This window comes from Salvelinus namaycush, chromosome 20 (assembly GCF_016432855.1).
Source record: "Salvelinus namaycush isolate Seneca chromosome 20, SaNama_1.0, whole genome shotgun sequence".
Lineage (NCBI taxonomy): Eukaryota > Metazoa > Chordata > Actinopteri > Salmoniformes > Salmonidae > Salvelinus > Salvelinus namaycush.
The window spans coordinates 14,039,604-14,052,162 of record NC_052326.1 but is presented as its reverse complement, the minus strand read 5'-3'; the positions used below and the strand labels follow the sequence as shown (position 1 = coordinate 14,052,162).

Genomic DNA, 12,559 nt, shown 5'->3' with positions numbered 1-12,559 from the left:
TAATGTGCCTAAGCTTATATTTTTTAAGCCATGTTTAAAAAACTAAATTGAGTGGTACTGTAGATGTCGGCTTGCATTTTGACTCACAAAGTGATCTTGACTCAGAAAAGGTGGTGACCACTGTTTTACAGTAAGCTACTGTATATGAAAGCTGGGTCAAGTGTTCTGTTTTTCAAAATGTATCTCATTTCAAGGTAAGTAACCAGCTATATCTTTTCCATCTGTAGGATCAGATCCCAGTGAGACAGAGGAAGAACAGTCATGGCTGGTTGGTTTATTTATCTCAGAAGTACCCCACTCTACAGTACAGTATAAGCCTTGCCTGCATGGGAGTACTGAGCACTCTCATAGCAACTTCCTCTCCTCCCTGTCCTCCCTTCATTTGCATCCCATCAACCAAGCCGGAAATGTAAAAATGAATGCCAGATTAAGTAGAATGCACCCATTGATAAAATCTGTTTCAAATGCTGTTGGCCAGTGTGTTGTAGGACAGCAGCCTGCGGACAGACAGGTTTCTGGGTTTTGAATTTAGTTCCACGCAGATGCGAGAGACAGAAACAGGACAGAAGTTGCTATGAAGAAGTTGGGAGAAAAAATTTAAATATCATTTAAGTTAAGAAAATGTAGGATGAATACTTGAATACAATTTTTTTTTATGCCCAAAAGATTCAACATATATGGTTGCTTTGAAAATGTCTAATGACATGTTCTCATGAAGATCACTGCCCTCTCCTCTCTTCAAAGTACATGTCTAGGGTTCTTTTATTTAATTTGTGTATTTATTTGGTTCAGTTTCATTTGGGTCCTGCTGTCAAAAGAAAAGGAACTGGTGCTGTGCCCTACAGGGTAGAGTTCTTCCTCACTAAAAATAAAACACAATTATGCCATTATAATGGCCTTGCAATGCCCTATGGAAATGTGCTTATTAAACCAGCTACAGAGACATTCTAATTAGGCCTAGTGGTTGGTGCTATTACTTCTATTGCTGCTCTCAAAGTGTGAGAAATGATGTTTCCATCTTATGTATTTTTCTACACATTATTCTTCGCAGGAATTTAGAATTTAGTTGCATCTTTGGTCAAAGGAAGTACACAACCCATCACTTCAAGGAGGGGAGATTACATGCTTGATATCATGGGATATGCATTCTGCTCATAATATGTATTGTCATACCAATCCACTCATAATGCAGCGTTTTGTTAAATACTAACTAATCTCTTGATTTCAGCATAATAGAGATGTACCAGAACAAATTGTCTACCAGGTGGTGTTCGATTCTGTTACGTCCGTCGTTAGATGAATGAGACCAAAGCGCAGCGTGGAAAGTGTTCATGATTTTTAATACTGAACTCTGACGTAACGTTCTGCAGGGCTAGACAGCAACTATGCAAAAACAAGATCCCACAACTTAAGATGGGAAAAGGGGCTGCCTAAGTATGATCCCCAATCAGAGACAACGATAAACAGCTGCCTCTGATTGGGAACCATACTAGGCCAACAAAGAAATAGAAACATAGATTTGCCCACCCAAGTCACACCCTGACCTAACAGTAACAGTACCCCCCCCCCCCCAAACCTGATCCTGTAGGGGAGGGTCCGGGAGGGCATCTCATCTCGGTGGAGGCTCCGGTGCGGGACGCAGACCCCGCTCCGCTTGAGGCTCCCCCCACTTCGGTGGCGCCTCTGGTGTGGGGATCGTCGCCGGGGACTCCGGACCGTAGATCGTCGTCGCGGACTCCGGACCGTAGATCACTGCTGGAGGAACCGAACCACTGATTGTCGCAGGAGGCTCCGGCCTGGGAACCCTCGCTGGAGGCTCCGGACTGGGGACCGTCGCTGCAGGCTCCTGACTGAGGACCGTCGCTGCAGGCTCCGGACTGGTGACCGTCGCTGCAGGCTCCGGACTGGTGACCGTCGCTGCAGGCTCCGGACTGGGGACCGTCGCTGCAGGCTCCGGACTGGGGACCGTCGCTGGAGGCTCCGGACTGGGGACCGTCGCTGCAGGCTCCGGACTGGGGACCGTCGCTGCAGGCTCCTGACTGAGGACTGTCGCTGCAGGCTCCTGACTGGGGACCGTCGCTGCAGGCTCCGGACTGGAGACCGTTGCTGGAGGCTCCGGACTGCAGACCGTTGCAGGAGGCTCCGGACCTTGAATCGTCACTGGAGGCTTCGTGCCATGGATCTTCACTGGAGGCTCCGGGCCATGGATCACCACTGGAGTCTCCGGGCCATGGATCATCACTGGAGGCTAAGGGCCATGGATCATCACTGGAGGTTTCGGGCCATGGATCATCACTGGAGGCTTCGTGCCATGGATCATCACTGCAGGCTTCGTGCCATGGATCATCACTGCAGGCTCCGGGCCATGGATCATCATTGGAGGCTTTGTGCGTGGAGCAGGCACAGGATGTACTAGGCTGGAGACACACACTGGAGGCCGGGTGCATGGAGCTGGCACAGAATATACTGGACCGTGGAGGCGCACTGGAGGTCTTGAGCATAGAGCTGGCACAACCCGTCCTGGCTGAATGCTCACTTTAGCCTGGCAAGTGCGGGGCGCTGACACAGGACGCACTGGGCTGTGCAGGCGCACTGGAGATACCCTGCGTAGAGCTGGCGCAGGATATACGGTGCCATGGAGGCGCACTGGAGGTCTGGAGCGTAGAGCTGGCACAACCCGTCCTGGCTGGATGCTCACTTTAGCCCGGCAAGTGCGGGGCGCTGACACAGGACGCACTGGGCTGTGAAGGCGCACTGGCGACACAGTGCGTAGAGCCGGCGGAGGATATCCTGGACCGAAGAGGCGTACTGGAGACCAGGAGCACTGAGCTGGCACAACCCGTCCTGGCTGGATGCTCACTTTAGCCCGACAAGTGCAGAAAGCAGGCACAGAACGCACCGAGCTAAGGGTGCGCACTGGAGGCACGGTGCGCAGAACCGGAAAACATGTTATCTGAACCGTGACCAACTCCTCATCATAATTACAGAGAGTTGGTTCTTGTTCCCACCTTTGCTCCGCTCGCCACCCCGTGTGCCCCCCCCCCCCAATTTTCTTTGAGGCTGTCTCTCGGGCTTCTGTCGTTTCCTTGATTCCTGGTTTTGTCTGCTTGATTCGTTCGTGGTGGGATCTTCTGTTACGTCCGTCGTTAGATGAATGATACCAAAGCGCAACGTGGAAAGTGTTCATGATTTTTAATACTGAACTCCGACAAAACAACAAAATACAAAACCGAACGTAACGTTCTGCAGGGCTAGACAGCAACTATGCAAAAACAAGATCCCACAACTTAAGATGGGAAAAGGGGCTGCCTAAGTATGATCCCCAATCAGAGACAACAATAAACAGCTGCCTCTGATTGGGAACCATACTAGGCCAACAAAGAAATAGAAACATAGATTTGCCCACCCAAGTCACACCCTGAACTAACCAAATAGAGAATAAAAAAGGCTCTCTAAGGTCAGGGCGTGACAGATTCAATTACATTTAATGATCAACATTTCAAGAGTGTGAAGACTGTACCAAGGAGCACCTACCTTGAACAAGGAGAACGTCCAGAGAGCCATGCAGGGGTGATGATGAACTCACCTATTTAACCCACAGAACCCCTTTTAACCCCGTTTCAGTAATACCCTTTAACAGCAGGTAATCCCTTTTGATCCAGTCTGACGACTAACCAGACAGAGCTACTGACATGCTTTCACTTCCATGTTTATACATACTATACATGTACGTATCTGTCTTACTCTCCCACTGTATATGTTTCCATGAATAAACTGATGACACTTCTTTTAACAAAAAAGGGACAATTCAACTCAAATGAATGTGTGCAAAAATCAGACAACGATGTTCCATTGAATCACCAAACATGTTGTACTATCAGAGATTGTCACTGACTGTAGCGGTGAGAGAGAACATTGGTAATAGGAATGTTACAGCTTAGAAAGAAAACACCAATGGGTCTGCAGGTTCAGGTGGGGAGTTTGGTTCAGACAACGATGTTCCATTGAATCACCAAACATGTTGTACTATCAGAGATTGTCACTGACTGTAGCGGTGAGAGAGAACATTGGTAATAGGAATGTTACAGCTTAGAAAGAAAACACCAATGGGTCTGCAGGTTCAGGTGGGGAGTTTGGTTCAATATTGTCACGGATCCCCCCGGTACTGCTGCTCATTCCATTCACCAGTTCCGGAGATCTACATCACCGGCCTTCTAGGTGTCACTGAACTGGATCATCACCACCAATCCCGGACTGTCTTGTCTCATTACGCACACCTGGTTCCCATTCCCCCTGATTAGTATGTGTATATGTGTGCCCTCTGTTCCCCATCGTCCTTATCGATCACTGTCCTACAGTATGTCCGTTGGTCTTGTGAGTACCTGTGCTCTGTTTTATTCGGTTTTTGGTGCTATGTATATTTTTGTACACTTGTTATTACGGGTGTCCTCCCATGAATTATTTAGAGGTTTATGCCTTGCTCTTTTGTTTTGGGTAAAGAATTTTTAAAAACTATTACGTATTCCTGCGCCTGTCTCCCATCCTTATGCAGCGTGACAGAATGATCGACCCATTGTAAATGGAGAGGGCGGGAAAAGTAGAGCTGGCGACCATCGTAGAGACAGTCCAACATCACGAGGACTGTCTCTCCAGACTCGGCAGCGCTATGGACAGCGTGCAGGCGACCATCCCGCGTTGGGAGGGGAATGTACAGTCCCTCCAGTCTCCAAGACCGGTTCCGGCTCCAGCCCCCACACCACCACTACCTGCCTCCATCCCATCTGAGCCGGTCCACGGAATACCACTGTCCCTCCCGGAGCGCTTTGACTACGCGCCAGCAAGATGCAAGTGATTCTTTCTGCAATGCGACCTGTACCTCGCTCGCTACGCCGAGGCTGTCTTCCGGAGAGACAGGGTTGCCACCGTCATCTCGGCACTGACCGGACGGTCAGGGGGTGCCGCAGTCTGGTAAACTGGTGGACCCGAGGTCAAGTCCTACGAGCGCTTCTCCCTCCTCTTCCGCTCGGTGTTGGATCATCCTGTAGAGGGCCGAGAGGGGGGTGAGCGCCAATTCCAACTACGCCAGGGATCCAGGACCGCCTCGGAGTTCGCCCTGGAGTTCCGGACCATCGCGCCTCCACCGGATGGAACGAGTCAGCTCTGGTCACCGTGTTCCGTTGCGGACTGCGGGAGGAGGTATAAATGGAGTTAGCCTGCCGTGATGACAACCTGTCACTCGACCAGCTCATCAGCATGGCGATCCGGTTGGACAACCTACTGCTGTCCCGATGAAGACCTGCGTGGCATCCGGAGCCCATGGTTACACCTGCTCCGTGGCCAGAGCCAATGGAGGTGGGCTCTGCACGTTTGCCCGAGGCAGAGCGTAGGAGAAGGAGGAATCTGGGCCTCTGCTCCTAAGGTGGAGAAAGGGGTCATTTTCCCCCGACCTGCCCTCTATCCACAAATAGGCGAGGAGGTGACAAGCCAGGGAATTCCCCTGATCCAACCCAGGCAGGATGCAAGATCTCCCCTCCTTTTCTGTCAACTCAACCAGTGTGTTTTCTCATCAAATTCCCTGAATACCCTAGCGCCTCACTCCCGTTAGCTCTGATTGATTCCGGAGCTGCCGGGAATCTGTTAGATAGCGCACTGGCCACTGCATTACGCATCCCTTTGGTTCCCCTACAGTCGCCCATTCCGGTTCCGAGTCCTGGACAATCGTCCAATAAGGACAGGACTCATACGTCACATCACGGTTCCCGTTTCTCTGCTGATCCATGACACTCATTTAGAACAGATCACCTTTTTGATTATAGACACCCCCACGCACCCTGTTGTTTTAGGTCTCCCCTGGATGAGTTGGCATAACCCTGTTATTTCCTGGTCTGAGAGGAGACTGCTGGGTTGGTCACAGGAGTGTCAGGGGAGGTGTCTCGCAGTGTCTGTCAACACCACTATGGTGGAAAGTCCGAACCACACCCCTCAAGTGGATTTACCGGAGGAGTACTAGGATCTGCACGCAGCCCTCCCAAGAGGATAAGTCTATTCCCTCACCTAAATGGAGACCGAGTCCAATGGAGACCTACGTGCAGGAGAGCCTCCAGCATGGTTTTATCTGCCCCTCTACGTCACCAGCCTCCTCAAGCTTTTTTTTGTGAAGACGAAAGATGGGGGACTGCGCTACTGCATTGATTATCGAACTCTGAATAAAGCCACCGTTAAGTTCAGCTATCCTTTACCCCTCATCCCAACCATCATCGAACAAATGCACGGGGCACAGTACTTCACAAAACTGGACTTGAGGAGCGCATACAATCTGGTGCGAATTCGTGCAGGTGACAAATGGAAATTGGCTTTTTCCACGACCACGGGTCATTACGTGTATTTCATCATGCCCTTTGGCCTGTGTAATGCTCCTTCCGTCTTACAGGCCTTTATTAACTAAGTGTTTCGGGACATGCTGGGACGGGGCGTAGTGGTTTATATAGATGACATTTTGGTCTATTCTGCTGACCGCGCCCAGCATGTCTCGTTAGTCAGGTCTGTGCTGGGAAGACTGTTGGCGCATGATCTATATGCTATGTTTTTCCAGCGGTCCATGTCCTTTTCGGACTACCTTATATCCATAGAGGGAGTGGAGATGGAGGAGCAACGTGTCAGAGCAATCAGGTCATGACCCATCCCCAACTCCGTGAAAGCAGTGCAGCGATTATTGTCAAAGTTCTATATAGAAAAAGAAACTCCAAAGCCCTGAAAAAGCCATAACACTATTGGAACAATTTTCTTGAAATTAGATATGGCCCCAACAGATCTCTTTTATCCGTGTTGACTTTATCTTTTTTTTGGGCCCCGAGTTCGGTGGCAATGACATCTGTTTCTTCATTAGAGAGGTGCTCCACTTCGGTAATGACAGGCTGCCCGACCATATTTCTGACTGACCATTCTGAAATAGACTCTATACCCCCACTACTTGTTGTCTCTATCATGTCTCTATCATAGCAGCCTTTTATTAACCTAGCATGAGTGGAACAGGCACTGTTAAGTTGTAGCTTAGAGCTGCAGGGCGATAGATTGTGTCAGTGGACACACACAAAAGAAAGTACCACCACACTGGCGCCAATGTACTTCTGATTATACGTATGGAGCTTACTATGGCCAGTCAAGTTATTATTTTTATCATCTTTCTCATTTGAAGTATTAAAGACCTAAACTCTCAAAATGATTCATGATGAACTAGATCAATAAATATCCAGTATAGAACACTATATATGTATCTAGGACAAGAAAAAGTTCAAGGCTATGACACGCTCATTTTAGAAGACATTTTGAGCAAAACATAGACATTTTTCTTGAGGTCAAAAACAAATGGTACAGGTATTACTCATGTTGTAGTCGTAGCATAGAAGGACAGCATAACATACTGTAGTCTACAATCAATGTTATTCCGTCTTAAGTGTTGCGACTGGTGTGACTGTGACCAAGGCTCTGCTGTAGCAGCTGCCCACTGCAATCACCATGAGGAAGTTCACCTCCTGTGGTTAAGTGCTGGTTGCTAGGTGACTGTTCTGGGAATGAGGCACTCAGTTCCAGCTCCAGTCCTGAACAGTGTGTGTGGAAGACTGTCTGTCCTGCACCATGCACACAACCCTGCTGTCCAATCGCCTACTGCACACACATCCTGTTGCCATAGGGATTTAAGGGGTCGCTTGCTTACTCACAAAATGACATAAATCAACTATTACTAACAGGATTAGGTCTCTGCTTCGACATGTTCTGGAACGCTCGGACACAGAATTACTCAGGTGAAAGAAAAATGCTTCCTCATGAAAAAATTACTGTCACCTGCTGTCACAGACCAACCTGACCCCTACCTTGATTAAAGACAAATCTCAGTGGTCACAGGTGTTTGATATACTGTGCCACCTCTGATAGGAGTGGGATGGCAGAAGAAGCGTTCCCATGGTCAACCAGAACCAAACATAACAAACTTAACATACAGAGCAAAGGGAACCCTCATTATAGACTGAGAAAATGTAGGTTGATTCATAACATCCTTTATAGTTCATCTCTCACTCTGACACTGACTGAAGCCTACCATCTCCCCAACATGCTAGAGAGGATGGGTGCGTTCTTTAAGCCTGCCTGGCTGGTGCCCCGGCTGGGCAGAGATTTCATTTTAGGACCAATAAGATGGTCTAAAATGTGCCAATTCCGCCCATGCTTTAACCTGGGTGAAGTAAAATGAGTGCACCTAGTGGTTGAGCCGCGCTGCTCGAACCCCCACCCAGCCCCACAACGTGACTGGAGCGCTGGTCTCATTTCTGGACTGAACACGCCATGGTATCTGTACTAATTAACCCAGATGTGGATATTAATAAGCAGCTGGTATGAAAGCGGGTCTAGACTGGAAGTGGGGACATTTGAGAGGAGAGAGGCCTCATTTAAGAATGGTCACAGTAAAGTGGGACACAGTGGCCCCTCTCGTGGCAGGGGAATAAGACCCGTTACTATATTGAAATACCCTCCGGCCCTTCTTAATGTCTCACACCTCTGGAGATTTGGCACCAATGAAAAGCTGAAGATACCTTCAAGGGGGGCACTGTGTTGAAAGAATACAGAAATACATAGAGAATTGTAAAGTTGAGGGATGAAGACAAGATACCCATGACTTCTATGCTCTGTATCTTTGAAGGTTAAATGGATGTGGGGATCATCTCTATTGACACAGAAATACCTTTGCATACAACATTTAAAGCCAATCTAGGAGCACACATGATTTGTATAATACAGGGTTTCCCAAACTCGGTCCTGGGCCACCCCTGGGTGCACGTCCCCCCACCCCCCAACACTACACAGCTGATTCAAATGACCAACTAATCATCAATCTTTGATTATTTGAATCAGCTGTGTAGTGCTAGGGCAAGAATAATGAGTTTGGGAAACCCTAGTATAATACATACCACTAGAAAGCCATACCCGTCTTTTACTGTAGTCAATATCAGAGTTGGCATAAAGATCTGGTAGATTCATCTGCTGTCGGGCGAGGGCTTTACAGTCCAGGCAGGGCACGATGAGACTTGGGGACTGAAGTGTTTCGATAGCTAGGTCTGGTGGGACGTGCCCCACATAGCACAAGTACTCTCTGACAGCGAGAGCTTTTAGTTGGTCTGCTGAACACAGATGGAGTTTATACTTTTTGACAGAAATGCTGTATCTCTATATCAGACCAGCGATGCCATCTAACAGAAAGGAGTTGGGGACAGTGAGATAGTTGGCAATCGTGAGAGAACAGTGGGGGGGTCATCATCATAGAAGGGTCAATCCAGGACTTAGAAAAACAACAAAGCGGTCACTGTGACACTTGTTCTGGTTAACAGCTGAGGGGTGAACTGGAGAAATGTTACCACTCTCAAATTCATAGACAGAGCTATGGTTGCAAGGACTGACCATCGATGAGATTTTAACAATGTTTGGAAGCAGTGCATGTTTAGAATTACAGTATAACAAGCTTATATTTTGGGTTCTGATAGGGTATGACAGTTGAAGCTGTCGTACCCCATCAGTTATATTATTCAAGAATCAATGGTTACATGAGTCCAAAATTGAGCAATCCCGGATTGCCCCTTTAATCCAGATGGATGGCACACTGGTACGGACAGGATGACTACATCAGCAGACTGTGTAGGTGGAGCAACTGATGTGTCATACAGAACCATCTTTATCTACAATGATGGACGATGCTGTTAGCACAGAACTGACACACTGGGTGCAGAATTTACATTTAATAAAATAACACGTACATTAGAACTGGAGAGTTGGAATCGACCAAAACAAAAAAAGCAAGGGTTCAGTGCAAAATGTCTCTCCTTTCCAGTACAACATGATCACTTCAAGTTACAAAACATCAACTTACAGATATGAAACAAATAACCACATTCCTCTATCTAATTGTTGACAACAGATATGTCCAGTGGCAGGAATTGGGCACAGTTCTGGGCACCACAGCGGTATGGTTTCCTCTGGAGGGTCTCTGTCCCATTGGCTTCTGTCCCAGGGTCACTCTGAACCAACCCATAGAGTGTGTATTGCTATAGCTCGCTGAATAGTCGAATGTGAGCTCTTGGGGGTGATGTCCCTGCCAGTGAACAGGGCCAGCCTGGGCACCAGGGAGTGTACCTGGACAGGCACCAGGGAGTGCACCTGGACAGGCACCAGGGAGTGCACCTGGACAGGCACCAGGGAGTGCACCTGGACAGGCACCAGGGAGTGCACCTGGACAGGCACCAGGGAGTGCACCTGGACAGGCACCATGAACAGGTTGGGCTGGAAGGAGTGGTTCAGAAATGGCCCCACATTCCCAACCACAATAGGGTCCACAAAGGTCTCATTGACTGGGCCCTGTCTAGCATACTCCCGCACAGCAGTGATGTAGTTGTTGTCCTCAGGCCCCTGTGCAAGCTTTCTACGCCTGGCCTCCTCAAAGCCGAGCACTTTCCCAGCATACTCACACACAAAGGTCCCACAGGAAATGGGCTCCAGAGCTCGCACCCGCAAGCCCCTGTCCTCTGTGGGGTAGACACACAACCTGAGCCCCAGGCCTCTCTGGACCACCCGGTTACCTGCAGACCTCACTACAGCTACACAAGGCGTTACACTCAAGCACAGGCCTGCAGTAACAATTGACTGTATCTCCTCTGGTCCTGGTGACAGCCTGTCGTATGTCTGTCCGAAAGTCTGCAGGCAGGAGGAGCTCTCTCTCTCAGGCAGGAGTGGGTGTAGCAGGAGCATCCAGGAAGAATCACCTCACTGGGGTCTATGTGACATCCTGGCCTCTGGACATTCTCTGGAGAATACTGAAACCAAAGAGACAGATGAAAAGGGGACTGATGTTTTATAAGATACAAAGGTAATCAGACCAATAAAAAAATAAAAATAACAACCAGTCAAGGTATTGGCGTTGGAGGATTTAACTTGGCTAGAGGAGATAGTTACAGAGTAAACATTTTTTCAATCCCACATAGACGTTTTGTAATCCTTAATAGCATCCAATCCAGCATAGCTCTGCTTCTTTTAGCAAGCAGTGGTGCAAATCTTCAAAGAGAAAGACGTGTAAGAAACTTGTATAGTGGGGCAGTTCACCAGCTTTAGAAGTGAGCCTATTTTGGATCCTCTCTATTTCATCCAGAATGTCTAAGTGATGTCTAGTGATAATACTGTGCTGCCACCAGCTGGCAGAAAATAGTTTAGACAGCCTGAATGAGGAACTTCAGGTAACTGCCAAAATAAAGGAAACATCAACATAGTGTCTTCCATGACCCTCCAGAACAGCTTCAATGCGCCTTGGTATAGATTCTACAAGCGTCTGGAACTCTATTAGAGGGATGCGACACCATTATTCCACCAGACATTGCATAATTTGGTGTGTTGTTGATGGTGGTGGAAAACTGCGTCTTAGGTGCCGCTCCAGAATCTCCTGTAAGCGTTCAATTCGGTTGATATCTGGTGACTGAGACACACACATACACACGCCCCCTTTAAACCCATTATTAAACCATAAGTTATGGGGGGTTCTACTAAGCTATACGGAATTGTTTTAAGAAGGTGTATTACCAAGGGTCATTATGCTATTTTATTTTGAAGTTTAAGACCTCTTGAAGTATCAAAAAATATATACTAAAATCATTTCATTAAACATTGTATTTGAGCTTACTACTATTAGCCCATACAAGCACATTGTTACGAAGTGTCTGTCCTATATCTGAGAGATGTAAGATCTGGATTTTTTATTTTTTATTTTATACGTCCCTTATTTTTGTCACTAAACAGTCTCCATGCAGACGTCCATACATGATACCGGGGGAACTCAGACGAGTCTTGTGAGGCTTGTGGGCGTCCTTGAGCAAAACAATCGCCGTACATATTCTTGTGAGTCTCACCTTTTCACATATTAGTGTGTTGCCCAAACTGTTCGGACGTTGGCAAGGGTTCGAAGACGCTTGTAGGGGTCGTAGAGAAAAACGGAGAACAGCATCATGTTCGTGAGAGTCTCGTCTTTCCATAGAGGGGTTTGAAAAACCGTTCGGACGCTATTTTAAGGGATGGTCTGACAAACACGGCTCTAGCTCTGTCACCATTCACCGCAGATGCGGAAGTGCGACATAGACGGAGGCGGAGGATTGAGACGCATACAATGCAAAAAAAATAGATACACTATATATACAAAGTATGTGGACAGTCCTTCAAATTATTGGAGCACTCCGCCATGCAATCTCCATAGACAAACATTGGCAGTAGAATGGCCTTACTGAAGAGCTCAGTGACTTTCAACCTGGCACCGTCATGCGATGCCACCTTTCCAACAAGTCAGTTTGTCAGCTTTCTGCCCTGCTAGAGCTGCCCCGGTCAACTGTAAATGCTGTTATTGTGAAGTGGAAACGTCTAGGAGCGTCAATGGCTCAATCGGAAAGTGGTTGGCCACACAAGCTCACAGAACGGGACCGCCAAGTGTTGAAGCATGTAGCGCTTTAAAAAAGTCTGTCCTCGGTTGCAACACTCACTA

At 47.9% G+C, this 12,559-nt stretch overlaps 1 pseudogene; it reads right to left on the bottom strand.

The window, feature by feature from the left end:
* Positions 1 to 9,944: 9,944 nt before the first annotated feature.
* On the bottom strand, positions 9,945 to 12,034 carry LOC120065596 (annotated as a pseudogene).
* Between the last annotated feature and the right edge of the window lie 525 nt (positions 12,035 to 12,559).